Source organism: Durio zibethinus, chromosome 7, assembly GCF_047325235.1.
Source record: "Durio zibethinus cultivar Kanyao isolate XHJ-2024 chromosome 7, ASM4732523v1, whole genome shotgun sequence".
NCBI classification, from domain to species: Eukaryota; Viridiplantae; Streptophyta; class Magnoliopsida; order Malvales; family Malvaceae; genus Durio; species Durio zibethinus.
In genome coordinates this window covers 13224954-13230506 of record NC_143168.1, presented here as the reverse complement: position 1 = coordinate 13230506, position 5553 = coordinate 13224954, and the positions used below count along the sequence as shown (strand labels likewise).

Below are 5553 nucleotides of genomic sequence, written 5' to 3'. Positions count from 1 at the left end.
GGTTTTTAACCTAGTATTAATAGGCCAACCATTCAGGCTAGTAATTTTGAATGGAAACCATCAATTATCAAAATGATTTAAAATTTTGTTTAGTTTAATGGGTTAGCTAGTGATGACCTTAACTTGCATCTTTCTAATTTTCTTGAGATTTTTGATACATTTAAGAAAAATGATGTTTCTAATGATGCCATTAGACTAAGAATTTTTTCATTTTCTCTTAGGGACAAAACAAAGAGCTAGTTTGTGTCTTTACCTCATAGTTCTATAATAACATGAGATGACCTTGTTCAAAAATTTTTAGCTCATTTCTTTCCTTCATCAAAGATAGCTAAAATGTGCAATGACATCACTTCTTTTAAGCAAATAGAGGTTGAATCTCTTTTTGATACTCAGGAGAGATACAAGGAATTGTTAAGAAAATGCCCTCACTATGGTTTACTTAAATGGCTTCAAGTTTAAATTTTTTATAATGATTTGAGAGGTTAGCGAGGATTACCATTGATACTGCTGTTGGTGGGACTTTAATAGGTAAGACCATTGATGAAGCATATGATTTTAAGAAGATAGTCATGAATAACTATGAGTGAGCCAATGATAGGTTAGTTCCTAATAAACTTGTCAGGGTTTATAAGCTTGATGCTTTAACTGCTTTAACTTCTCAAGTTTCAACTTTAGCAAAAACGATTGAAAATTTAGGATCAAACCTTGCACCTAGCCATGTTCATGCCATCTAAAGTCCTTTTGTTTCTTATGATAATTATGGGGTGAACCATTCCTTAGATAGATGCCTAATTAGAACAAAGCCTATCTATTATGTTGTTCAACCTAAGCAACCATATAACCCTTGCTCTAAAAGCTATAATCTTGGGTGAAAGCAACATCCAAATTTTTTATGGGGCTAGGGACAAGTTTTTTATTCTTACACTATACTTGTTAACCCACTCGATTTTCATCAACCACAATCACAACAATACCATCCACCTCTACCATTACCACCCTAAGAAAAGAAACTATTCATTAAGGAGATATTTTCTCAAATTTTGTAAAATCAGGTAACATTTATTAAGAACTTTGAGATTAAAGTAGAATAGCTTGCAAATACCTTTAATAACCGTCCTCAAGGTATCTTGCCTAGCATTACAGAGTAAAACCCAAAAAGATAAGGCAATGAGCAAGTGAACAACATTTTCAATGTAAAAAAAAAAAAAATAAGGGTCGAATAGGGTAATGAAAGGAAATGCAGCCTATTGATGAGTCTATAGAGATGAAGATAGAGGATGAGTTTACAGATGATGAAATTGAAAGGATTCTAGTAAGGTTAAGCTTAAAGATGATGGAGATGATAATGATAAGGTTGAACTAGCTAAGGAAGAGGAAATTGAGAATAAGGAAATAAAAAATGAGAAAAAGCCAAGGGAAACTTTAATGAAACTTACTACAAGAATGTCTACAAGAAGAAGGTTGCAATTCAATCTTACATAATAAGTTAAAGAGCCACCTTTGAATGAGTTGTTAGATAAATTAAAGGAAACTTCAATTATAGATGAGTGTAATACTACGCTTTAAAGAAATTTGCCAACAAAGCTTAATGATCTAGGAAGTTTTTTTATTTTTGTTATATTGATGAATATTACTGTGATAGAGTTTATATGATCTTGGAGCATATGATAATTTTTTACCTTTACGAATTTTTAAGAAATTAAGAATTACGAAGATGAAGCCTGCTAGCATATATTTCAAATTTACTAATAGGTCTAAAAAGTTTTCTTTAGGGATAGTGGAAAATGTGCTTGTAAAAGTGCACAAGTATGCATTCTCTACTAATTTTATGGTTTTAGACATTATAGAGAATGAGGATATCCCCATCATTTTAGGGAGGCCATTTTTGGCTACTATTAGAACTTTGATTGATATTGAAAAAAAAGATGTTATAATGAAATTTTAGAATAAATATATTATGTTTAAACTTGTCAATTATGAAATGATTAGTGAAAGTGAAAATAGAGTTGAAAAAGTGACCAAGAAAAAAACCCTCAAATTAAAACTTAAGCCCAAATATAGGAGCCTTATGAGGAAGAAAAAAAAAAGAGATTGTGCTATTGAAAAAAAAGTGAAAGATTATAGTGTGATTTCTAGACCTTCTAAACCTAGCTCTATTTATATAATACCACAAATAAGAATGTAGCAAGGTAAACTACCTTTTGGGAGGGGTGAACCTAAGTATGAATAAAAAGTTTTGGAAAAAGTTATCAAGTTTGACTTTAACTAATGCTGCTTAGAAGGTAACCCAAGTTTTAATTTTCAGTTTACATATTTTTTGTTTATTTTTCTTTTTTTTGTAGGATAGATTATGTTTTGGTTTTCTTTGTTTTTGTTTTTGCAGGAATTAGGTTCAAGAAAGCTAAATGTTTTGTGGCAATGGTGAATTCCATGCATTTAGCCAAGTTGGATTACATGTTATATTTAGCCATTAAGGTTTAAGGGAGTATCTCTTTTCCCTTTCATGCTTTTATGCTTTATTTGCACATATTGGGCACAATGTGTTATTTAAGTTTAGGGGAAAAGAAATTTGTGCCAAATTTTTTTTCAAAATTTTAAAAGTTTAAGATAAAGGAAAACTCCTTATCATTGCTTTATTGAGGCCAAATAGGTTGGGCTCCATTATTCATCATTTTTTCATCTTTATTCCTAAAATAAAACAAGCAAACAAAGCAAATATCGAGGTAAACTTGTTTTAACAAAATAAAGAAAACAAATAGCAAAAGCATCAACAATGAAAATTAAACTCGGATTGTTTCCCAACCAGGGTCAAGTTTGGTTTTTAGTCAAGCTAGACCAAACCTAAAGATCTGGATTAGTGAGGTGTATTACATTTTCAAATTGTTTTGTCATGTTTTCATGAAAGATTTTGATTTTTGACCATTGACCTTAAAATGTTATTTTTTTTTCATCTATGATTTTTATTGTTCCATTAGGAAAAACTTTGGTCACTATGAATGGTCCATTCCATCTTGATTTGAGTTTTCCAAGGAATAGTTTTAATCTTAAATTAAAGAGAAACACTTGTTACTCTGGACTAAAATGTTTTTTGACAATTCTTTTATCATGCCCTTGCTTGGTTTTTTCTTTGTATATCTGAGCATTCTCATAAGCATGTAGTTTGAATTCATCCAACTAATTCAATTGAAGCAACCTTTTTTCTCCTATCAATTTTTTATCTAAATTGAATTCTTGATAGCCGAATAGGCTTTGTGTTCTAACTCCATTGGTAATTGATAAGCTTTTCCATAAACCAATTGGTAGGGGGACATTCCTAAAAGGGTTTTGAAAGCTGTTCTATACACCTAAAAAGAGTCATCCAATACAGCCACCTAATCTTTTTGTGATAGGTTCATAACCTTCTCAAGGATTCTTTTTATCTCTTTATTAAAAACTTCAGCTTGGCCACTAGTTTGAAGGTGATGAGTTGTAGCTATCCTATGCTTTACTCCATACTTAGCAAGTTGTTTTTCAAAAATTTTATTGCAAAAATGGGTTCCTTCATCACTTATTTTGCCTTAGGTGTATCAAATCTTGATAATATGTGTACTAGATGTTAAATTGTACATCTTGACAATACATTTTATTATTTTATTTTTAAAAAAAAATCTAAATACAACTTTAACATCATTAGAATATGTAGCTATGGCTTCAACCCATTTAAAAACATAGTTTATTGCTAATAAAATGTAAATATTTCTATAGGAAGACATAAATGGCCCTACACATAAAAAACCTCAACTTTTAAAATGTTGTTAAATGGCATCTTATGTTTTTTTGTTAGACTTCTCATTTTCTTACATCTATCACATTGCAAGGCAAGTCTATGTACATTTTTGAATAAATAAGGCCAATAAAAACCACATTGCAATACCTTTACAGTTATCATTTCTCCTTCATAATGCCTTTCATACTCAGATGAATGACGTTGATGCAAAATGTTCTCCATTTCTTTTTTTGCAATGCACCTCTTCAAACCTAGACCTTACATTGTTTAAACAAAAAAGGTTCATCCCACATATAATATTTAACCTCATGAAGAAATTTCATCTTTTGCTAATAGTTTAAAATAAGAGGAAGAACATTACTCACAATGTAGTTTACCAAAATGGCATACCATGGTGTTTTTTGTATGGACAAGATATGTTCATTAGGGAAAGATTCTTGTATTGTTGCTCTTTTGGCCATTTTTCATTCTATTTTTGATAGGTGATCTGTCACTTGATTTTTACAACCTTTTTGCTTCTTGATTTCCTAGTCATTCTTACAAGAGAAAAACCCATCTAATTAATCGTGATTTTGCATTTTTTTTTGGTTATCAGGTATTTAATGGTTGAGTGATTTATATACACAATCACCTTGATTCCAATCAAATATGATTTGAACCTCTTAAAGGTAAGCATTATTACAAGGAATTCCTTTCAATCGTAGCATAGTTTAGCTGAGCACCAGTTAAGGTTTTACTTACATAGTAGATGGGATGGAATATGTTCTTCCTTCTTTGCCTTAAAATAGCTCTTATCACGAAATCGCTTACATCATAAGCTCAAAAGCCTGGTTCTAATCGAGCCATAAGAGGATACGTGCCATGATCAATTTCTCCTTTAGTGTTTGGAAAGCTTGTATGCATTATGGTTGAACTTGAACTTGATTTTTTTTGTCTTCATCACCAATTTTTTAATTTGTTAATCTTATGTTTATAAATCATGATCAATACTAGCTTTATTACCATGATCTTCAATTATTAAAAAAAAGTCAATATGGCTTGACAACCTATTCTTGAATGGTCTTAGTATATAATTAATATCATTTCATCACATAGTATCTTAGTTTGAACATTGAGTATTGTTCAATGTCTACTCAATCTTGTTCAACCATGTTAAATCTTGTCATTGACACTAACTCATAAATAAGTTTTAGAATAATTTTAAAATCTCATTTCATTTTGGCCAAAGATTTTTCAAGTTAATTCAATCAAGATTAGTTGAGATACTTTCTTGATCACACAAAGTGATGAATCCTATCTTGATTACTTTATGCATCTTCATATACCTCATGTTATACCCAACAATACTCGATTGAAACATTCGTAGTTAAAACTATGGGTAAAGTCAAAGTATAACATTCATTATATAAAATCATAAGTAATCTCAAGTCAAATGATCACTTATACAATCATCACATGAGAATGTAATTATAAACACTATATAAACTATCATCTAGCATTCTTATACCCACATGTTAGCTCAAGTTTACCTAAACTTCAACCTATAAAATTAGTTGCTTGCTTCATAAATAATAGCATGACCATGTGCTAGTCTCAATAGCTTTTATCAATGTCTTTTTATTGATAAAGCATTGACTAGGAAAAATTTTAAAAATACGACTTATGCAATAATCTCATAATTACATTCTCATTGTAATTTCCTTGCAAAGCTTTATTTATACTTTGAGGACTTTATCATATAAACGTTAACATTGCAATATATGAATACAAGCTCAATGATAAAGAAA

At 30.1% G+C, this 5553-nt stretch overlaps 1 non-coding gene across 1 annotated transcript; it reads right to left on the bottom strand.

The window, feature by feature from the left end:
* Nucleotides 1–330: 330 nt before the first annotated feature.
* LOC149518004 (small nucleolar RNA R71) lies at nucleotides 331–437 on the bottom strand. Its single transcript, XR_016343884.1, has one exon. It is a non-coding gene; the product is annotated as a small nucleolar RNA R71 (small nucleolar RNA).
* Between the last annotated feature and the right edge of the window lie 5116 nt (nucleotides 438–5553).